This window comes from Pinus tabuliformis, chromosome 1_2 (assembly GCF_031772625.1).
Source record: "Pinus tabuliformis cultivar Carrire ecotype Pingquan chromosome 1_2, CPIR1, whole genome shotgun sequence".
NCBI classification, from domain to species: Eukaryota; Viridiplantae; Streptophyta; class Pinopsida; order Pinales; family Pinaceae; genus Pinus; species Pinus tabuliformis.
This window is the reverse complement of record NC_142298.1, coordinates 124,358,908-124,384,274: the sequence shown is the minus strand read 5'-3', so window position 1 is coordinate 124,384,274 and position 25,367 is coordinate 124,358,908. Positions and strand designations below refer to the sequence as shown.

General features: G+C 35.6%; 1 pseudogene; it reads left to right on the top strand.

Moving 5' to 3' along the window:
• Positions 1-614: 614 nt before the first annotated feature.
• On the top strand, positions 615-5,886 carry LOC149204822 (beta-glucosidase 12-like; annotated as a pseudogene).
• Positions 5,887-25,367: the final 19,481 nt, after the last annotated feature.

Below are 25,367 nucleotides of genomic sequence, written 5' to 3'. Positions count from 1 at the left end.
AAAGATGCACCCTTTATACTACAACAAACCTTTCATAGGTTGTTTGAGACAAATAAAATGCAAGCTGAGTTGAGTTCATTGTTATATATCCATAAGTAGAAGTTCCTCCTCAACTGTACATTGTATATATTTAGGCTTATAGGCCTTCCTATGCATCAACAATCATCAACACTTTTACCTTGCTCAGTTGGATCAGGTGAGACACTTTCAACCATTGATTTGAAGTGTGACTGCTTTCTCCAAATATCCTTACTGCTTTTTACCATTCTTTTATGTTGCTCTTGAAGATATTTTCACTGTTTTTTCCATGTGAGTTGTTGTTGCTATTCTTCCTTACATTTGACCATCCAAACAGTTAAAATAATAATTTTTAATAATGCTGCTTATTTTGATCCCGCGGTGAGCTTTACCCTCCCTAACTGCCAACTGCTATCAACATGGTTAAGGAGATAGATATCAAACCTTCCAGTCTTTTGCACATGGACACCAGGACACGTACCCTTCCTAAAGCGACTCTAAGCTACATCAGAACCCTGAGCATTGATATATAAATGGTGTAAATCCATTGCAGGCAATTATAGAAGATTATAATTGGTGATACATCCAAGCTGAGAATGGAAGAGATTAATGGTGATAACACAATAAGGAGGAGCTGCTTTCCTCCAGGTTTCATGTTTGGGATAGCAACTTCTGCTTATCAGGTACTGGTAATTCTTAGTTGCAGTCTATATTCTCTCTGCTTCTCAAGGTATTTAAATTACAGTCAAGAAAATGCAATGTGTAAAGGTCCTGCCATGCCAAATCAACGTGTAACGTTGTTGTCTGCATTTATGATTAATGCAGTGTGAAGGAGCTGCCAACGAAGGTGGAAAAGGCCCAAGCATCTGGGACTCATTTTCACGAACACCAGGTCAGATTGTTTTTCTTCTTTGGGTTCACAGTTTGAGGAATCTCATTATCAGGACATGTATGTTGATGTGTTCTTTTTACTTTGCAATGCAGGCAAAATTCTTGATGGAAGCAACGGTGATGTAGCAGTGGATCAGCTAATAAGCCTCCCATAAATGGATTGATCTTCTTCCATTGAATAGAAGAGCTAACTGCGGCCTGGTAAAAAAAAAATGGTTTAGAATTCCAGGGCTCCTAATATGGTAGTTGTTAATGATATTGGGATTAGGTTAAATTCTTTGTATCTCATTCATTAATGAGAAAGCATTATATAATTTTTCATATATCCTGCAGGAAGATGTAAAACTGATGAAAGATATGGGAGTGGATGCCTACAAATTCTCGATTTCATGGCCTCGTATATTTCCAAGTAAGCTCCAACAGAGAAAATTAATCACCAAATGCATTCACAGTTCTCAATGTCCAACAAATTTTATTAATTCTCATAGATGAATTTGATATTTATGATGTACATTAACCAAATTTGTATAAATTATTATAGAGGGAAAAGGATAGATCAATGATGTAGAAGTAGACTATTATAGTAACCTCATCAATGAACTCCTCCAGAATGGCTATATCCAATATTCTCACTTACTGTAGATTGACTGATCTCACATGTAATGTAGCCTACTTATTAGGTTTTGATCATCTCTTTCTCTGAACGGTGTTGACGACAGGAATCCGAGCGTCTGTCACCTTGTTTCACTGGGATACTCCCCAGTCTCTGGAGGATTAAGATGGAGGATTTTTGAGTCCAAACATATTGTATGATTAGGATTTCCCCATTAGCAAAACTTAAGTTTCTGTACTTTGATATTTTGGAAGCAACGGTGATGTAGTAGTGGATCAGTATCATTGTTATAAGGTATTAGATATTTTTGAAATGGGAGTTAAGTTAAGGTAACGATTTAAGGTTATCTATGAGGTATAGATTGGGGTTTAGGTTTTTTTTGCTGGTTTACTAGTTACTGGTTTCAATTTCATGGGAGGAGTTGAGGATGGAAGCTATTTCATGGGAAGTTGGGCAACTAGGAACCTCACACAATCGGCAACAGGAACCTCACACAATCCTAATACAATCCTAATAAGCCTCCCATAAATGGATTGATATTCTTCCATCGAATAGAAGAGCTAACCGCGGCCTAGTAAAAAAAAATGGTTTAGAATTCCAGGGCTCCTAATATGGTAGTTGTTAATGATATTGGGATTAGGTTAAATTCTTTGTATCTCATTCATAAATGAGAAAACATTATATAATTTTTCATATATCCTGCAGGAATATGTAAAACTAATGGAAGATATGGGAGTGGATACCTAAAGATCCTCGATTTTTTGGCCTCGTATATTTCCAAATAAGCTCCTACAGAGAAAATTAATCACCAAATGCATTCATAGTTCTCAATGTCCAGCAAATTTTATTAATTCTCATAGATGAATTTGATATCTATGATGTCCATTAACCAAATGTGTATAGATTATTGCAAAGGGAAAAGGAGAGATCAATGAGGAAGGAGTAGACTATTACAATAACCTCATCAATGAAATCCTCCAGAATGGTTATATCCAATATTCTCACTTACTGTAGCTTGATTGATCTCACATGTAATGTAGCCTATTTATTAGGTTCTGATCATCTCTTTCTCTGAACGGTGCTGATTGCAGGAATCCAAGTGTCTGTCACTTTGTTTCACTGGGATACTCCCCAGTCTCTGGAGGATGAATATGGAGGATTTCTGAGTCCAAACATAGTGTATGATTAGGATTTCCCCATTAGAAAAACTTAAGTTTCTGTACTTTGATATTCATGCTCTACGGATCACTCATTTTTATGTTATAATGATATCATGATGCAGGACTGATTTCACTGCCTATGCAGAAGCATGTTTCCGATTATTTGGTGATCGGGTTAAACAGTGGATAACATTCAATGAACCTTTTATATATTGTACCCTAGGATATGATGTCAGAATTCTTGCTCTTGGCCTCTGTGGTTTTCAGAGACCTAATGCAGATGAAATGTACATAGCAGGCCATTACATGCTTCTCGCACATGCAACTGATGTGGAAGTATATAGGAGCAAATACAAGGTAGAGTAGTTATTCTACACACAAAAGCCTAAGAGAATTGAAGCTAACATTAGCTTTCATGATTGTTTTTTCAATTGGTCAGCATGTAGATTTATGTCAAAAGACCCTAGATCACATAAAAATTTTGATTTATGTACAAATGGATTTACAGTGGTTAAGCTATAAACATTATGGCAATGAGAAGTGCTCTGTTTTAGGGTTTGATCTTCAAATATATAGTTGGCTAACACACATTCATGGTAAGAGATGCAACAGAGGATGCAGTACCAGGTGTACTGTATAAAAGGCTACTATATCTGGGATCAATTAGGCCCTAACTTATGAGGCAATAGGATACCCAATTAACTCGAACTTCAACTTACTGATGATGATTTTCCAATTTCCCATCGTAGTAGTTTAACAGGGTGACCTTTTGGCCCCGTTTTGGATAGCTTTTCTGGTTGATTTTACTCAAAATCTGTTGAAATATTAGGAGAATTGTAATTTAAAGTTATCGAGTCTCACAATTCATATACCTTGGGAAAACCTTGGGGTTTTCCAACGTGCTGAATCCATATTTGCATTCAAAAATAAAATTTAAACAAGAGAACATTGTGATTTCACCATGAACCTTATAGAATAGGATAACTGGAAGAATATAATGATTAGCCTCTTTCCCAATTTGTTTTCATTGGAATCCTGCTATCCAATCTATGCTAAAATTTATTGCAATGGTAGATTCTGATAATATGAATACAACAATTTTGAAAACGCTACTATATTGGGATTATGCTTTACCATGTGAATTCGATATGTGCTATTTCGTGATGCAAATGGAATGTTTAGCCAGTTTTCACAAAAATCCCTTATCCTATTCCTTCCGTAAGATCTTCCCAATTTGATGGTTGAATTTTTATCTGATATATGAAATAAAAACCTATCATCCTACTCCTTCATGATAGTTGTGAATGATGATAATTAGGCCACTTGAGCATTCTCATTGTCTTAGCTGTCACTAAAATTGTACATCTATACTGGGTCTGAAAGAGAAATGCATACAGAGACCAATAAGTCTGGCATCTATTAAGTAGCCCTACCCCTTAGGCATCCCCATATAAGTTGTATTATTGGAAGATTGAGATATTCGCACTATCAACTAAAACAGTTACAAAATGGCTTTTGATCCTTCTCAACATTGGATAGCTCCAAAGTTGGTATAAATCTAAGCAAGTATTTTTTACTTAGCAGTGTTCTAACTATACTTGAAATGGCTGTGCAATGTGCATTTAAAAAGTTCATTAAGTTTTCGTTACTAGCTTCTCAGTTTTAGCTATGTTTTCGCTGCACTCACAAAGAGAGATTTGTGTTGTGAAAATATTTGCAGGTCGAGCAAAAGGGTTGTATAGGGCTTGCATTAGTCTGCAACTGGACTTATCCTTATTCGTCATCTCAGGATGACCAAAATGCAACGCAGAGAGTGATTGATTTCATGCTCGGATGGTATTACTTGTCTCTGGTTTTGGATCCTTACAATTTAATATAAGATTCTTTTGTGGTTAGTTGTTTTTATGGCTTTTGTTAGGTGCATAAATTTTCTATCATTATATTTGCTTATTTTCTTATAGTACTTTGTTCCACTATGAATTTTTGTATGGCAGGTTTATCAATCCAGTAACGTCAGGGGACTACCCATTTACAATGAGAGATAGGCTCGGTGATCGTTTGCTAAAGTTCACTAAGAAAGAATCTGAATAGTTAAAAGAATCCTTCGTCTTCCTCGGAATGAATTATTATACAAGTCAGTACGCAATTAATTGTTTGGACTCGACCAAGGCGAACTTTGGCTAGAACAAGGACAGTGGATCCAATTTCATCTGTAAGGCCTTGTCATTTACTATCATTCTGTTCACATGTAACAAACTAAGGATCAAATCCAGTAGTATATCCAGGAAGTTCTTGCTACTTACTAACATTTGATTTGCATTTGACTTGATTTCTATAGCAGAGAATAGTGGGGTGCCAATAGGAGTCAAGGTATGCTAAAATATTTACAACAAAACTTACACACAAATATTGATATTCAAGATTAAAATTGAGCTCAAATTATGTAGTTTAATTTAAAAGCTAAAGCCACAGATGCTAGTATATATCTGTGACATTTGCACATGCATCCTTTTGGCTTTATGTGTATGCACCAGGGCTAAGGGATTTTCTAATCTACATAAAACAATGGTATAACAATCCACCTATATTTATAACATAAAATGGTAAGTAAATCACATTACCGATTGTCATTTCATTTTGGGTTTCAATAGATGGAGACATAACGCTAAAATTTGGTTGCAGGAGTGAATGATTACCCTATGGAAAACTCTGATCCATCGCTTGATGAAGCACTGAATGATACATGGCGTATAAATTACTGTTCAAAGCATTTGCACTACATACTTCAAGCTATAAGGTACTCATGAACCATTGTAACATTCATAATAAATTTCATTCCATTATTTTATATACTGTAATCAGACATAAAAGAGCAGATGAGTATAAATCTTTATACAAAAAAAGATCATACGAGTATAAATCTTTATAGTGCACAGTACCTGTGGTGCACTATTGTATACAAGTGTAGTTTTAATTGTTGCTTTTTCCAAAGCAGAGAAGGGAAAATCCAAAAGCTATAATATGATGTTTTGTAGGGAAGGTGCAGATGTTTGTGGATTCTTTGCTTGGTCGCTTATGGATAACTTTGAATGGGGATTTGGTTATACATCTCGATTTGGTTTTATTTATATTAATTATAAATATGGTTTGAAGAGATACCCTAAAGCATCTGCACATTGGTATAAAAGTTTCTTGTTGGAATGATCAAAACCTCGTGTCATACGCCATTGAGCTTAGTGATTCAACCAGGGAGAGTCCAGAAAAACGTTCAGACCAAATTTATAACTGGTTAAAAAGGATGTGTTTATGGATTGAAATTTAAGGAAAATATGGGTTTACTGTAGCATATGAATGGGATGCATCCAAGCATTGAAATTTCAGAAGTTGGGTTTATTATACATATGAAATCGCATGTGTTCATGCTTTTGAAATTTTACTCAGAGAAAAGAAAAGATGGATTTGGTATTGCATATGAATGAGATGCATTCTTCTTATTTGCTTGGCCATCTATAGAGGTTTCTTAATTTTGGGTAATTAACTGAACCTCTTGATTTTGGATAATTAACTTATTCTAAAATGAAATAATACATTCAATGTGTTCTTTGTAATATAGATATATACAAAACATCTAAAGAAAAGTAATTGCACAATGATCCAGTCCAAGAAAACAAGGTTTTCCACAAACCAATTAACTCTTCTAGAAAAATTCAACAATTCCAATTTAATAATCCTATCGGCCTCTCTTTGTACCTTTTGGGACAATTTCTAGTATAACCACTGACATAATGATGGCATGATCCAGTGAGAAGCCTTCATTAACTACATTACATTATGTTATATGGAATTGTCTTGATTTACTATCGAGTACTCACATGTCTGTTTAAGGTTAAAAAATTAGTAAACTGAATTCAAATGCATGCTTGTCTTATTATTTTCTGCTGGACAATTATATTGCAGATAAGTAGGCATTGTGCTTCTAGACAATTGTTCAACTTATGAATAATTACAGGTAACCAAAAAATTTGGTTTCTCTGGTAGAGAACTATTTAGCAGAAAATCAAAATAGATTACTAATCTTTGCTTTCAGCGAGGACTAACATCCTTTGAGTTTTCTTCGATCTTCAAGACAAACTATTTCCAATGTTAAAACTTAAATAGATATAAGGTAGAGGGTAGGCAATATTTAGCTGGCCAGAGGCCAAGACTACTTTATGTAACCCAAAGTATAATCGTGAACAACTATAGCTTGTATTGAAACACTTGCATATACACAATGAAGCACATAAAGTGCCATCATAAGTTGCACATGTACATAATCAAAATGTTTGCTATTAAATAATTTAAGAATCAATAAACATTTTAACCTAGGAGACCATGACCATATACAACAATGAGAATAGAAAAATTATTTCCCAACTTAATATTCAACCTCAGTTTGATTTTCTTGTTTATAATGGAGGAAACCATGGTAAGAAGGCCTGTAGATCCGGAGGAGGAGCTCATAATGATGGCTCAAGAAGTTCGTGGTTATGTGGAAGCTATTCTAAATAGTCTTTCTGCAAATGTTCCCAAAGTAAGACATCCATGTGGATGAGCACACAATACAACCATACAGAATCTCAGTGTTTATTCAGTCCATAATACTTGAATTGATGATTTGATGATTTGCAGGCTGTGGTGCTTTGTCAAGTTGAGAAATCCAAGGATGAAATGATGACCCAACTTTATAGCTCAGTCAGGTAAGGTTTAATGTCAGAATGTGGTTAAGGTACGTCAATAATTAGTTTGATTATTTTCCCATTTATGTATTTTGCCAGACTGATTTTGATTTTCACTTGAAATCAGGTCTCTTGGGACTTTACAAAAGTAGTGTTTTTTATCATCCTCTATAGGTGTAGTAGACACCTGTTGATTGGAGCACTGTAGATTTGAGCTTTTCGGGTGCCTTTTCAACTTTTTGTTTAAAAAGGTCCTACATGGATTTAAACTTGGATCGATCCCAAGTGAACTTTTGACTTATCAATTCTATTTTCCCGTGTTGATATGTATGTAGTGTGGGCTCAGTAGCAACACGTTTTAACCTCAATATCAATGACAATGGAGCAACTATGAGCCCTTTTTTGGTTCCTTTTTATCAACACTCTGTTTTACTCGTTTATGTCTCTTTATTTTGAATTTTAATTTAATTTAATTTTGAATTTATAGATAGACTGTGTTATTGGTTGTTTTGATCAATACTGGTTTGCTTTTCCTGCTTCTGTTGGCATTCTCCTTATTGAATTGGAAAGGGTTCTATGTTTTTCCACTTATATTTATTTGAATTTAATTTAGTTTAATTCTGAATTTATAGACAGACTCTGTTATTGGTTGTTTTGATCAATACTGGTTTGCTTTTCCTGTTTCTGTTGGAATTTTCCTGATTGAATTGGCAAGGGTTCCATGTTTTTCCACTTCTATTTATTTCTTTCCTTCTTATTTACAGATTGGGATTTTTTTGTTGCAGTATTCATGGGCAATGTGAAGTTATCATGCTTGATGTTACTACATGATTGACTTACAAGAATATCCCAACGTGGCACAGAGATCTTTGCAGGTATCTCTTTTGTAGAGGGGTTGGATCTCTAAGTAGAAATGAAGGTTCCTTAATTGTGTGGTGGCACAACTGCCTGAACCGATTAGCTAAATATATTTGTGAATTTCAGGGTGTGTGAGAACATTCCTATTTTTCTTTGTGGAAACAAGGTTGATGTGAAGAATAGGAAAGTGAAACCTAAGCAATTTACTTTTCATAGAAAGAAGAATCTTCAGTACCATGAGATATCTGCAAAAAGTAACTACAACTTTGAGAAGCCATTCTTGTACTTGGCATGGAAGCTCTCAGGGTGAGCCTTAATCTAGTTTTTGATGCTCCCTAATATGAATGTTATATTAAAAAATTTGCATTGATTCTATAATGGGTTACTTTTATAGGGATCCAAACCTTCATTTTGTGGAGTCACCTGCTCTTACTCCTCCTGAGGTTCAGATAGACCTTGCAACCCAACAGCAGTAAGTAGAATGTTATTTTCTTATTTTTTTTGTTAACCTTTATTGAAATAATTTGTTCGATTTCTAAAAGATTGAAACTTTGGCTTACAATCTTTTATGTTGTCAGGTACGAGGCAGAACTTGTAGCAGCTGCAGCCCAACCCCTTCCAGATGACGATGATGATGCTTTTGAATAGCTTTGTTAAGATGCTTTTGCATATTTAGGGATTGGTAGATTCAATTAGTTTTGTATCATTAGAGTTTTCTCTTGAGTTCCGACATTTAATTTTGATTTGTATTTGGGGCTTAGAATAGCATTATCACATCTCTCTATATGTGATTTGGGTATTGTGCAGATGTTTTCATCGGTGAAGTTGGTTAAGCTATCTTAGTTCAACTCCATTACAGAGCTATTTTTATATGCTAAGACAATTTTTTCCATTATGTACTCTTGCACATTTTGCACAATAACTCTTTGTACTCTTCAAATATTTCAAGAATGCTCAAGTGACTTTCATTGTGTATTGTTGGGGGAAATGCTAGTTGCGATGATTGTTGCTTGTAATATATTATGGCTTGTTAAAACTTTCCCTGAAAATTCTAGCTATGTTTGAGGATTTAGTTTAACTCTGAAATTGGTTTACATAGTTGATAACTGTGGCTATCAAGCCTACTTGGGTATTCTTGTGGGTATGTTGTCTGTCAAACACATAAAGTTATCACCATTTCATTAATTGGGCTCTCGATTGATTTCTGCATAAAGATTCACATTGTCTAAATCTAAAGTCATTTCCATTCAACAGCATACAGATTCTTATTTAACTATAGTAAAACAGGGAGATGGAACGCTTATCAAAGCTAAAGTAGCATCCTAAATCCAAACTTCTGACTCCCATTTGAAGTAGATATTAAAGCTTTATAAGATGGCACGCTGTTGAAAAGTTGACAGTAATTAAATATGCTGGCTGGACATTGCATTTATATATGGGTGGCCATGTTAAGCTCACGTGGTCTTGGAGGAAAGCATTTTCTGCTCTGTATTAATGCTGGCATGATTTAGATTTTATAGGAGTGTTCCGACATCAATTGTCAGTCCTCACTTTTATATATTTATCACTTATATTCATGCCAATGCTGGGTAACTTTGGCTTTGAAGGAAATAGTTCTATGTCGTTTTATTGCTTAAGCATCACATTTTATCTGTTGTTGGTTTGACATGTTTAATGCTCGAGCAATATTTTCTGAAGTGTTGCTTGTCTTCATGTCTGTTGGAAGAAAACCACGTCAGGCATGGAATGCTGCATTGTGATGTTAGTAATTACTGGTGTGGAAATGTGAATGCTAGACTGAGCACTCCACACACACAGCTTGTTATTATTTAATTGGCAGAGTAAACCTACAGATTTACAGGGGTGCCAGGTTTTGTTGGAACACAAAGTAAAACTTGGGCGTAAATTTAGTAATGAATTGAATCCCCTCTTGCTAAACAAAGGTAATATTAATAACCCATATGCATTGGTTTCTATCAGAAAGGAGTTTCTGTGGTGGTTTCTCTCCTACAAGAGTACTATTTGTGAACTTTGAATGTGAAACTAATTTGAAAGAACATTCAAAATGATTTTATTTATTTATTTTTAAATAATTTTTTTTGTTGTCTCTAGAGAGACAATAGTTTGAATTATGGACATTTATTTATTTTTAAATAATTTTTTATATTGTCTCTAGAGAGACAATAGTTTGAATTATGGACATATTGTCTTTACAGAGACAATATGTTTTTAATCTCAGCTATTGTCTCTAAAAACACAAAAATGTAATTGTCTCTAAAGAGACACAAATGAAGTTGTCTCTAGAGAGACAAATCAAATTGTCTCTAGAGAGACAAATCAAATTGTCTCTTAATAGACAATAATTCTTGTCTTTATAGAGACAATAATAATATGTGTTCTATATTGTCTTTATAGCGACAAATTTTTGAGACACCCTCTTAGAGACAATATTTAAGACAATACACAAGTTTCTTTTTGTCTTAAGTTAAGACAATTGACTCAAATATTGTCTTAAAACCCCCTACATGTGGTAGTGACATATTTGTGTGACTATGTGCTTGATACATGTAAAACACTTGCGCATTTTAATCAATATATGCACACAGTGGACCTATACTACATGAAATTCCTACTTGGCAAGGTTTTACTAGATTGACATGAGAACAAACAGGACCTCCTCCTCTCCATGGAGCACCTGCATAGACACATGACAGACCTAGAACAGGAACTAGAGTGGATCAAGAAGCACCTTGGCATCTCCCCTACTACTCGTTGTTCACCATGTAGCAACGAGGAGTCGATCCAGGTTATAGGAATAGATTTGGACCCCTCTTCCTATTTTGCTAATTCTTATTATGTCTTTAGTTTTTCAGTTTCCTGTTTATTTGTCTTTCTCTCATGGCCTTCGAGGCCTACATATTAGCATATGTATGGGGCATTTTGAATCTCTAGGCAACTTTTTTTCTTTCGACTCTCATAAATGGGTACATTTCTTGACATGGTCATATTTCCCTAGTGATTGACCAATATAAAACCTTCAACTCTTTCAGGTAATCTCTTGTTTAGAATGTAATATAGATATTTACTCAGATGAAAAAGAAAACATTTTATATAATATATAATAATACATATTATAACATAGTCATAAAGTATCGTTTGTATAATATACCAGCCTAGATCCATCTTAACTCTAAATCTACCAAGTGTCGAGAAGGATCAATTCTCTTAGGGTGAAAAACTATTTTAGAGTGAAAGAGATTTGATCTCTCTCGGTGCTAGGTAGATCTAGAGTTAATATGGATCTCAGTTTGTTTAATTATTGATAATACTAATAATTAATAATTTTATTTTTATTGTTATTATGTTGAAAAATTGTTGTAAAATATTGTGTAGACTCATTGAGGTGTCTGATGTTTTGGGTGAACACTTCACCCATCTTTAGGGACAAAAAACTCATATTGATGTTGCAAATAGTGCTAGACTAAGAATATGAAGAGAAAGGATATGACCATTATGGAACGCGAAGAGGATGAGAATGTTCAGTTTCTTTAATTATTGATAATACTAATAATTAATAATTTTGTTTTTATTGTTATTATGTTGAAAAAATGTTGTAAAATATTGTGTAGACTCATTGAGGTGTCTAATGTTTTAGGAGAACACTTCACCCATCTTTAGGGACAAAAAACTCATATTGATGTTGCAAATAGTGCTAGACTAAGAATATGAAGAAAAAAGATATGACCATTATGGAACGCGAAGAGGATGAGAATGTTCATTTATCATTGTTAATTTAATAAGATTAGTTAAAATAATTTGAGAAGGACAGGTAAAATGGAATGAGGAATTAAATAATAATAATAATATTAATAGATTTTGATCGAACTAATATTAATATTAGTCTGATAATGGGAATATATATATATATATATATATGACGATGGAAGTTGATACCAAAGAGGGGAGGGTTAATAATTTATATTAAAAAATTAAAATGATGTTATTAAATTAAAGTATTAGGTATCACATTAAGAAAAAGTAAAAGCAAATAAAAATAGATTAAGAAAGTGTAAAATTACTTGATAAAATTAATCACTATAATTTGGGTAAGGGTTAATCATAAAGAAAGATCAAATTAAATTAAATAATGAAAATAAAATAATAGATCTCATCATCTATATATATATATATATATATATATATATATATATATATATGAGAGAAAATAATTAATTATTTGTGTTAAAATATACTTATATAATTGTATAGTGTCATAATGTTTTAATTAATGATTATAATTATTAATTTTTTATTTTATTTTTATTTTATTTAATTTTTATTTTTATGTAATTTGATTATGTCAAAATATTTAAATAACATAACTTAACAAGATAAGACATTACAACCTCTCTTTCATACAACGCTTCTCAACACAATAATAATACATGTAAATTAAAATATTTTAAAAACATTATAACATAGCAGTAAAGTATCTTGACCAAAACAATTTAAATTTATAATATAATAATATAAATTAACCATACTGACTTTATATTTTAAAGGTTGTTTATCCTTAAGTGAGTAGCTAAATGGTACGACTTTGGCCACACTAAGACATTATAACCAATCTAGTCGCATTGAGTTAGAACAACGTTAATAGTGAATTACTACATAAGATTCATGTAAGTTTGAGAAAACAATGGAAAAATAATTTTAAAAAGATAATAAGATCATGGCACCACGAAGTAGTTCAATCCTACCTTTATTATCAATCCAAAATAATAATTTATAAAGAAGAATGGCGTCATAATAATACTAAGTATTTTTATAAATAAAGCTACAGTGCAAATTAGAGATGGGATCAATCACCTAGGTGCACAATCCTTTCACCATAAATATACTGAATGAAATTGTCACTTATGTACATAACTATCAAGCAAGCAATGATGCCTAATTGTCTTAAAGTGATGGTATTTTTTCTGTGGTAAAGAAGAAAAATGTGATTCATATGCATAGTTAAATGTTCCTTCATTACTTGTCCCAAAGATAGTTCAAAATATCCATTTTTCATACTCGGACCGGATCCGACTTCTATTTGTAATTATTTAAAATATAAAAAATCTACATTTATACAAAACGGTTTCAAAACTAAGCTCATTTAAGATTTTGGTCCTGCTATTGAACTTTATCCTTACCTTTGCATAAGACAATTACATTCACTATTATAAACCAAAAAGTATATCAAAAGATAACATCCGACACAATTGACTAAAACCTTCAAAAAAGTGGTTGTTTAGTTTGCCATAGGACTCCATTCAAACCTTCAAATCTTTTTTGTTTAGTTTGCCATAGGACTCCATTTTTAGAATCATCCCACATCAAGCGAGCCCATCAACTATTGTGTTGAGTTTTCTAAACATCTGTGTATATTAAATATATTGGAAAAGCTTTGAGACTAATTTTAATAATTAAAATGGTTTTTGGATTTAAGACATAACGGAGAACCCAGTAAAAACCATTTTTCGTCAACATTTCAAATCTCAGATCCATTATCAAGACTTTTTGAATTCAATGAAATTACTTTTAAGAAATAAAATAAATTTTCGGCCAGTAATATGAAAATGTTATTCGTCTCCATTTAAGAAGCCCTATGGACATGAATTTTCAATCAAAAGTTTCCTTTTTTTCCTGGGGACCGTCAACCATACCTCTCTCTTGTAAACCATACGCCCAAGAAATGTTCAGAATATAGGGATATATTTATCATAAAAATATTATCATTATGTTCAATCCTTTTAAATCAATGGGGAATTGATTCGGCGGTGATTGGTCTCCGTTGAAGTCATTGGGATCGTGACCCTCAATTCGTATTTCCTTCGGACATTGATCAGCTGGAGCTTGTATTTGCGCGTTGTTTGAAGCCGTACCGCCGCTCTCGATAGGCAGCTGCATGGCCTGAGAATTAGAACCTTGGGAAACTAAATGATTTAACTGTGGAGATTCCTGTAGCTGACCAATTTTAACACTAGCGGCATTGTGTTTAGGATGGTTGTTTATAGGAGTAGATACTCCGATTCCCACTCCATGCCCACTATCGTATTACCTCGCTACCCACTGTGTTGTGAACTTAAATATTCTGACTTGCTTGTTGCGATTTTCCCGTGCTAATTTGGGATTGAGGACCGGACATTGGCTGCATTATTCGAGATTTAGCCCTTTCAATCGATGGCCTACGATCCATATCCATTTATTTGGGATTGGCCACTATGAATTCCATTCAAGCAAGCATTCGGTATTGGTATTAAACATACCATTATTCGAGATGTAGCCCCTCTGAAATCCATATCCATTTATTTGGGATTCGCCACTAGGAAATCCATTCAAGCAAGCATTAGGTATTGGTATTAAACATACCATTATTCGACATGTAGCCCCTCTGAAATCCATATCCATTTATTTGGGATTGGCCACTAGGAAATCCATTCAAGCAAAGCATTAGGTATTGGTAGATCTGCACGCTGCCTTGTCACTGGCCCTGCGCTGCTTTGAACGGGTGTGGGTATCGGCGTTGCAGTACTGGGTGTAGGGGTATGAGGATTTCAAGAGTACTGTGTTGTACGTCCTCCTGTGGGAGTGGGCGTGGGAGTAGTGCCTCCTGCTAGTGCGTTTGTCGGCGTAAAAGTATTTGGCCTGACTGCTTGTGGGTTCTGTGAAAATTGTGGAGTAAGGAATATAGGGGTTGCAGGTGATGAAAATGCGTTTCTTTGAACGGGTGTGGGTTTGGGACCAGTGCCTCCTCCTAGTCCATTAGGGGGCATAAAAGTACCTGGTCTGACGGCTTGTGCGTTCTGTGAAAATTGTGATGAATATGTGTCTGAGTATGCTGCAGTAGCAGTAGATGCAGAATATCTTGCAATTCTTGCGGCAATGGCGGGCTTTGCCTGATGCAATAACCATTCTATGGTGTTTGCACTATCTTGGAAGCCCAGTAAATGGGTGAGCTCTAAAAAGTCCTTGGATGCCACTGGTAGTAGCCAATCAACAGTTTCCCCGCCTCTGCTGAAGCCCAGCTCAGTGGTCAGCTCTTGCAAGCGCCCTTTTTGAATTGGCAACAACCAATCCAGCTGTCTGCGTGCATTCTGGATGTCCACGGACTGTTGGGTTTCGACCATTTCCAGTAACCAATCGATGGTTTTCCCTCCATTGTCGTAGCCCAGAGATCTGGTGACCTCTGCGATGACTTTGGCTCCCTCTGTTGTAAGTAATAAATAATCGACAGTAGCTCTCGTACTCTCGGGCTTCATTTCCTGTTCTGTGTCGGGTTTTGTGGTTATCTTCACTCTTTTGGAGCTGCGGGCAGAGCTTCTCTCTGAAGCTAAATCTAGAACCGGAATTCCTTTTAGCAGGGGAAGTGAGATGGAGCGTCCTGCAATCGATAGCCTACGATAGCCTGAGATGTTTGTTGGTTGTAACATGCAAAGGAGAAAAAATAATCAGAAATGAACGATCTTTGAAACCAAATTATTTGTATTACATGAGTGATGAGTGGGTATTTATACTAATTCCGTACTCAACTCCCTTATATTTAGGTGAAGCAAGAGATATACATGGTATGGTTGGTCCGGGTGGTCCACCCATTACTAAATATATTTATATAAATATATAAATGTGTGGGGTTTAGTTAGTTGAAGTTGTACGTAAGATTTAATAATAGGTTAAAGATAATTAGTTAAATTAATTAAAATGTGTTAAACATTGTTAATAATAAATAATAATTTAATATATATTAAATTAAATTGATATATGAAATTTCTTTAACCTATAGATTATTTAGGGAATAAGAAATCTCTTTAATAAATGTTCTAAAATAATGATGGTTTATATTTTTGGATGGGGTGTTCCACACAAACTGATCCTGGCACGGGGAATGCTACACATATGATGTATGACACCATGCAAATGGAGCACCACATTGATTCTCCAAACCCCTATCAAATATGCTTCGGTTGGAAAATAGTCTTAATGTTTGATTGCCTTACCTCCTCGCTTCAAGCGACTTAGTGAAATCTACTATCGGCAAGTATGGAACTCAATGTTATTCATTGTCCCACTACCAACAACAACGCTTGCCAAAAGGATATTAGGCAAGACTAGTGATTTCAAATAATTAATTTGAGTGCTCTGAAAATTCAATTTCCCCCTAAGCAACTGAGCCAAGCTTTTGATGGTTAGTTTAATATTTCCCATTCTTTTCAGCCATGTTTGCAGTGCTCCATATCTTCTATCTTTCTAAGAAAAATTCAAGGAAGGGAGTGCTAGCTCATTAGCGAGCTTTGCTCCATCAACCTAGCGATTTCGCTTCTTAATATTGATTTGCAACTCGGATCATCCTACAAGAACATCAACAAGAAAACAACCTATCCAACTTCCTTGAACCATCTTGAGCATCTTGTAGTTGTGAAGTTGTATACCGATAGCAGGTAGACAATTTTCCTTGGAAAGTTAATCATTTCCACCTCCTGGATTTTTCTTGCTTCCTCTTCCATTGGAGTTCTTATCTTGACTTTAGCTCCTACCAGAGAATTGGCTCCTTACTCCTATCTATTGGTCACTTAGCCACTGCACATTTGTGGAAGTCCCCACTCTCTCTTGACTCTAGGCTCTTCACAAAGATCCTTCTCATTAGATATATCCTTTCCTAACACTCTCAACCACTCTGCTTGTGCTTGACTACTTACCTTTGTTTAGGGACCAGACCTTTCTTTACTTTCGTCAGACATTATTTACTCTATCCATTTTCATCTCTTCTCCAACGCCCATTCTTTGGCCTTTCTCTCCTCCTTATGTAGCTATCCTACCACGCCAGAGAGAATACTATCAAGGGTGCGAAAATTGGGGAAGTGCACAGACACAACTCAAACTGGAGGAAGTAGCAGCTCACTTTCAACAACTCGCCCCACCTCCTATTTAGGAAGAACTCTCTTGTGCTAAAAGGGAAGGAAATAACTAGAGGCACCTTCTTTCAAACACAAAGGTAATGTTAGATTTGGTTGACAAGGTGCTTAATACAAGGAAAACACGTTGGCATTTTAATCAGCCTATGCAAATACTGGACCTATACTAGCACATGAAATTCCTTATTAGCAAAGTTTTATTAGATTGACATGAGAACATAAAGGACCTCCTCCTCTCCATGGAACACCTGCATAGACACATGACAAACCTAAAACAAGGACTAGAACTAATTGAGAAGCGTTCCTCTTTGAAAGCAACTAAGGCGTAAGGCGTTCCTCTTTGAAAACAACTCCCCTAGCTGTTACTGTGTCAATTTGTAGGTCATAGATCATATATGTTAGACAACTAGAAAGGGTTCATATTTTCCTACTATGTTTGGCATGCAATCAAAGCAACTCGAAAATTCACTTTGTCCATTGTCTTAGTCTTCAAACAATTCGAAGGGCACTGAGTTTTGGAGCACAAACTCAAACTAGCATGTGAGACTGGTAAGGCACAAACCAAAATAAAGCTGTCAAAGAAAAGGCGAGGGTCACATGGTGAGGGTCATGCACACTGGTAAGGCTGAAAATTTGATCACAACATGACACCTTTGCATCCCTGTAGCTCACTGTGGAAAATTCATCTTGGAAGCTAGAAAGTGGTGGCGTAGTAGAAGCACTACCTTGCGACCTTACAACTCATTGCAACCTAGCCTCCCAGCGTGTCTGGTCTCTGCAACCAATAGAACAAAATACCTCTTCGGAAACACTCCTTCGTCGGCTTACCTTTGTCAGGTTACACTATTCTTACATTGGTTCTTTGTGCTACGTCATTCTGTTCCCTACAATGATGACCCCTTTGACACTATTCACATGTTTACTTTGTTTTCAGTCTGGTTGTCTTCTTCACTCTAGCTGTGAAAGACCTATATTCTTGTAGAACTCGGCCATAGCAAGGTAAGATCCCTCATTTCAGAATTCACTTTTTTTTCTTTAGAGTTCAGCTCAATTATGGTAATAACCCTGCACCGAATGACAAGGGATAAGATGGCAGAGAGCAGTAATAATTTCTTAGGTAAAATTTATAATTTATTCATACCCTAACTTTTCTCTAGCACTTATCCATGACACTAAAATTGGGTTTCGATGTGGTTGCAAGTACAACGTTCACCAACTCCCCCTCGCAACTCTAGAGTTAACTCTCATCTAAGATTTTCCTGGTTCCCTCTCTCAAAGGTGGTTTGATTGTGTTTTTGGTTGTCGGTTTTCTTACAGGCCCCAAATCCTCCCCATCTTGTGAATGTTTTTAATGCCACCACTGGAATGTTGTATTTTCTCTCCATGGACTAGAAGTAGAGTTTTGTAACTATGGCCTTGATCCTTGTCCCGAATTTTAATTTCTTCTCTCTTGTACATGTCCATGGCATGTAGCCTTGGAATTATTGACTATTAATTGTAATGCTAGAAACTATAAATTTTATTCCTGTTAAAAGTTTTTGTCTATTGTCGTAGGTGGACCTTGGTTTTTGAAAAGAACTAGTGTCACGATTTGGGTATTTTCTTTTGATTGAATTCAATTGAAAGGCCGACTCATTGAGTGAAAGTGTATATAAATATGTTGTGGACATCATCAAGCATGATGGTGAATAAACAAGGACAATGGTGAATTAACAGAGCTTACTTACAGATGGCATAGGAAAACATACAAACCAATCAGTCAATTTTTCAATGAGTCTTTGTATAAAGGCAAAAGGGTAGTGACATCCAACATTCATTTGCTGAGATTGAGTACACCAAAAATTTCCCTTGAATAATAAGTTTTGCTAGTTTACACATTCATGAACATGATAAATATTTCTAGTTTCTAATTATTTAACCAGAAACGAGAAATGTTTAAGAGAAAACTCTAAAATTATTTTATCTAATTAGATGGTTAGTAGATCCCTTCAGGTGTCTGGTGCCCAAATATCTCCAAAAGCATAAAGACATAAATTAAAATTTAGGCATTGTTAACACGCCTCGTAAATATGTAGAGGGAATGTCTCTTACTGCTGAACAAAGTAATGCAAGAAGTATATATCATGTTAGTCGGCCTTCCTCTCATACTGAAACATGAGATAGGTTTCATGATGAAACATGAAATGGGATTGGTGTTACATAGGTTTTTCCCCCCACAAAAAAAAAACTCAGAAATAACTTGACTAAATGTATCCCAGCCCCATCCTTGTCAATTTCTCTCTCTGTAGCCTACAAACAAGAAATTTTATTGTCATCCTCTTCCTTTGTGTAATCCATTCCTGAGCAAAAGTGGAATTGACACTATATCATTGTACACTTTTTCTACTGTTATGTATAGTCCATCCAACATCTCATATATTCTTGCTTCTTCGATCAAAATTCTTGAGACTCCCCTTCCATTTAAGGGCATATGCCTTCAAACAAAGGTCATTTACCCCTTCCCCATGATAAGGTGGTACACGTACCTCCCCACCATTTCACTTTATAGATGCGATAGAGATGATGATTTTCTGTGGCCCCAACTAATCCATACATCTTTGTATTGCTTGATAGACCCATGCATTCTAAAACATCATTACATCCCAAATCATGTAGAAAAAAAAAATGTTAATAAAATAGTGTTTAGGCGTCATAACTGAACTTTATCATACTCTTTGTACCTAATTCCAACCCTTTCACAAAACGTTTAAGCCTCAGAACAAGAAGGGACTTCAGGTCGAAATCACTTCAAATTGAGAATGACCAAATACCTCCCTAGTTAAGAGGGGTGTTGAAAAGTGTAACTAGGTTCGATCTTCATAATGACATGTAAATGTGATTTTATGTAAAAGATGTAAAGAAGAAAAAAATTAAATTATTGTAATTCTTGCCTTATGGGTTTCATGAGCAAGAGATTTTATTTTTAGTTAAGGCTCCCATTGTGAGCCCTTAGGGATTTTTTCATCTAGTCATAAAAGTCTAAAGAGTCATTGTCATGTATTGAAGGCATGTTACACATTGTAAAAGTCAATTTTGTTTTTGTAATTCACCCTCAAAGATCTTGTCAGTAGTCCTCACTCAAGTCGGCCTATAATGAAAGGGATAATACTAGAAAGATGATGTCGGCCTATTCCAGTGATCACGTCATCCTAATAATCATGGACAAACAACTATATATAGCAGTGCTTGGCCTCATTTTGAAGAGAATAATTTGATAAAGCAAGTCTGAGATAAAAAAGTGTGAAAATCATCTTAGAAGGAGCCTTAACATCAATGAAGGAATATGAAGGGATAGTGAAGATAGTGAGATCATTGTGGGACTATTTTTTGGCTAGTTTACCATCACACATGTCAAGATTCTAGATCTGATGTTATGAAACCAGCTCAAGAAAAGATAGATCAACGCCTTAGAATTCAGCCTCTTCGAGGGGGCAACCTCCTTTACATTACATAAATGAACAATTCTTGGATGATACAAATGACAAAACCTCCTTTCTATATATAGGAGTCTAAGGAGTCACAATATAATCCAGCCGACCTAACAATAATAATATAAAGCCACAAAAATAACAATAGAGGGATTCTATGGGGCACAAAAATAACAATATGGGGGTAATAGGGGCACAACAATATAAATAAGGGGTATAACTACAATAGTAATGGGGTAATCACTAGTATTATAGGGACCCAACATGCCCCTCTCCTTCAAAAAAGTGTTGTCCTCAACGCTTGAGCAGTTCTGGATACTTCTGCATAAAATTCTCATCCTCCCATGTGGAATCTTCAGCGGATAAGTTCTTCCACTTGATAAGATACTCTGAAATTGATCGATTTCGTAGCTGTCGAGTTCTTGTTTCTGTGACTGCTTCCGGTTCCAATATAATTTTTCCTTCCTCGTCAAGTTCTGGCAATATTGTTTGAACTGGGAGCTTGTCGCCTATAACCTTCTTTAAACATGAAACATGGAAAACTGGGTGCAATCGAGAAGCTGCAGGAAGCTCCAATTTGTATGCCATAGTACCAATCTTTTCCAACACCTTGTACGGACCATAATACTTTGGTGATAATTTATTATCCTTCTTAGCTTGCTTTAGGGACATTTGCTTATATGGTTGTAGCCGTAGGAATACCCAATCACCTACATCAAAACTTCTTTCACTGCGATGTTGATCTGCCTGTTGTTTCATTCTATTTTGTGCCAACACGAGGTTATCCTTTAAGAGTTGGAGGACTTGTTGTTGATGTTCGATGTGATGTTCCACTGCCTGAACCTTAGAATTTTCTCTTAAATATGATGTGATGGATGGTGGTTGATACCCATAAAGTGCCATAAATGGGGTCATTTTTGTTGCTGTATGGAAGGAAGTGTTATACCACCATTCAGCCAGAGGCAACCATTTGACCCATTGTGTCTGTTTATCAGATACAAAGCAACGAAGATATCCTTCCAAACATTTGTTTACTATCTCAGTTTGCCCATCAGATTGAGGATGATAAGATGAGCTATGAGCTAACTGAGTACCAAGACAAGAAAATAATTCTGTCCAAAAATTTCCAGTGAAAATGGGATCTCTGTCACTTACAATAATCTTTGGGTTTCCATGTAGCTTTTGAACTGTTTCCATAAATGCAGTAGAAACTGTACTGGCTTTAAATGGATGTGATAATGCACAAAAGTGTGCATACTTGGTAAGTCTGTCAACTACCACCATGATGACACTCTTTCCCTCAGACTTGGGTAAACCTGTGATAAAATCCATTGAAACCTCCTCCCAACGTTGGCTTGGAATGGATAAAGGTTGTAATAGACCCGGTGTCTTAATTGTTTCAACTTTATTTTGTTGGCAAACCAAACATTCCGCCACAAACTTTTGAATATCTGATTTAAGGCCATCCCAAAAAAATTCCTTCTTAACCCTGTGGTAAGTTTTTAAAAATCCTGAGTGCCCTCCTAAGGGAGAAGTGTGCAATTCCATAAGAATCTTTTGTTTTAGCTGGGAATTCTTACAGAGGTATAAGCGATCTTTGTACCATAACGAATCATTTTGCCAGCTAAATGTATCAGAAGTACTGGAATCTTGTTGTAGCTTTTGAATAAGTGCAATTCCTCCTTTGCTTCGTTTATCCAATCTGGTTGGATAATAGAAATGGCACACAACAATGCTTCCATATTCTCATCCTTTCTTGAGAGTGCATCTGCCACCACATTTTGCTTCCCTTTTTTGTAGATGATTTCAAAGTCATAACCCAACATCTTTGTGACCCACTTTTGTTGCTCTTCAGAGGATAATCTTTGTTCTAAAAAGTATTTAAGGCTATCATGATCCGTTTTTACCTTGAAGTGTCTTCCCATTAGGTAGGGTCGCCATTTCTTAAGTGCATGGAGTATTGCCAACATTTCCTTCTCATAAATAGCTTTGCTTAAAAACTTTCCCTTGATTGGACGACTTTCAAAAGCAATGGGTCTTTCATCTTGCATTAGAACAGCACCAATTCCATTTCCTGAAGCATCACATTCCACAATAAAGGTTTTTGTGAAGTCCGGTGTAGCTAAGACCGGTGCTTGGCACATTGCCTCTTTAAGATGTTCAAAGGCCTTTGTTGCTTCCGGAGTCCATGAAAATGAATCTTTCTTCAATAATGTTGTTAGAGGTGCTGCTATTCTCCCATAATTCTTAACAAACTTGCGATAATACCCTGTCAACCCAAGAAATCCTCGCAGATGCTTTATGGATGTGGGGATTTTCCATTCCTTAATGGCTTTAATTTTGCTAGGGTCTACCTTAACTCCTTCATGAGATACAATATGACCCAAATATTCCACCTCCTGGACTCCAAAGAAACATTTGGATCTTTTTGCATATAATTGTTTCTCCTCCAATAGTTGTAGCACCTTGTCAACATGTTCAACATGATCCTTCCAAGACTTGTTGTAGATTAGTATATCATCAAAAAATACTAACACAAATTTTCTAAGGAATGGTTTGAAAATTGAATTCATCAAACCTTGAAATGTTGAAGGTGCATTGGTAAGGCCAAAAGGCATGACCAAAAATTCATAATGACCCTCATGAGTTCTAAATGCCGTTTTCGGAATGTCTTCAATCTTCATTCTGATTTGATGATATCCCGAACGAAGATCCAACTTGGTGAAGTAAATTGATCCATGCAATTCATCCAGTAATTCATCAATGACAGGAATGGGGAACTTATCTTTAATAGTGAGCTTGTTGAGCTCCCTATAATCTGGACACATGCGCCATGATCCATCCTTCTTGTGCACCAATACTACTGGAGCTGAGAAAGAACTTTGACTCGGTTGAATTATACCAGCCTCTAGCATTTCTGCAACCATACGTTCAATTTCACTTTTTTGGACATATGGATATCTGTACGGCCTGATGTTTGGAGGAACACTTCCTGGAATCAGATGAATAGCATGATCATGATCACGCATAGGTGGGAGACCTTTGGGAGTCTCAAATACCTTGGAATGATTGTCCAGGACTTTTTGGAGATCTGGAGAAATAGATGATTCCAATGTGGAAACATCTAGCGAACATAATTGTGCAATTACACCTCTTTGCTCCTTTTTTAGAAGCTTTGTCATGCCATTAGAGCTGATTATCAACTTCCTTTCCTTCCATAGAAAATTTCATGAAAAGTTCTTGAAAATTAAAAGCTATTGTACCCAAGGATTGTAGCCATTGGACTCCTAGTACAACATCAGCACCTCCCATTGGAATGGAAAGCATTGGGCTAGTCAATACATATTCTCCCATGGATAGCTTGATATTATGGCACTTTCCAGAACAATTTATTGTTCCTCCATTTGCAATCATCACTTGACACTCTGGTGCTGGATATAGGAAGCAATTCAATTCTTTTGCTACCTTACAATGAATAAAATTGTGGGTGCTTCCTGAATCAATCAACACTATTACCTTTTTCTTCTTGATTTGTCCTTCTATCTTGATGGTTTGAGGAGTGGTAATTCCCGCCAATGCATTACAAGATATGGTCGGATTTATTTGTTCTTCATCTAGGCTTTTTTCCTGGAATATATCCTCTTCTTTTGACCTTTCTTGCTCCTTTTCTTCTTCCTCTTCACAATCTATGTAGAATAATTTCTTCTCAGCACACTTATGACCTTTTGTGTATTTGCTATCACAATTGTAACAAAGCCCTTTTGCTCTTTTTTCTTCCAATTGTTGTGGTGTCAACCTTGTAGGTTGTGGAAGACTATGGGCAACAACACTTCCATCTTTATAGTTGTGAATGGTATGCTTCCTAGTTGCCATAATTTTGCTTTCCATTTTTCTTGCTAACCTGAATGCTTTCTCTAATGAATCAGGTTCCCAAAGGCGCACATCATGTTGGATATTATCCTTTAAAGACCCTATGAACACATCAATCCTATGCTCCTCTGGAATATCTTTTACCCTTATGTTCAATTTTTGGAACTCCTCAATGTGCTCCATTATTGAACCCTTTTGTTTGAGACTTATCAATTGGCTAAAAAAAGTGTTGCTTTTTGTATCCTCATAATGTGTTATCAATTCTTCCGTAAAAATTTCCCAAGTGATAAATTGTTTACGAGAACAAAGCCATTGATACCATACAAACTGATTTGGTTCCAAATATAAAGTTTCCATACGTACCTTTTGTGTGTTTTGCACATTATTGAGATCGAAGAATTGCTCCATCTGTAATATCCATGTGGCGGGATCCTTGCCATCAAACTTCCTCATATCGATTTTTGGAACATGGTGAGTCTTTGATCCAACATTAGAGTCTATGGAATCATGATTAACATTTCTTTTGTTCTCATCATGAGTTTCCTTTACTACCTTTTCACCATTAGTCACCCTTTCTTGTAGCAAGTTCTTCAATTCTTCCATGTCTGTCTTCAAATCTATCTTCAAATTTACCATCGAATCCTCCATCTTAGCTTCCATGCCCTTTATCTTAGATTCCACGCCATTTATCTTAGATTCCAAGCCATTTATCTTAGATTCCACGCCACTTATCATAGCTTCTGTTAGCTTTTGTGAGCATGACATTTGTTGCACTTGTTCTTGTAATTTTGATATATCATGTAGCATTTCTTCCTCTT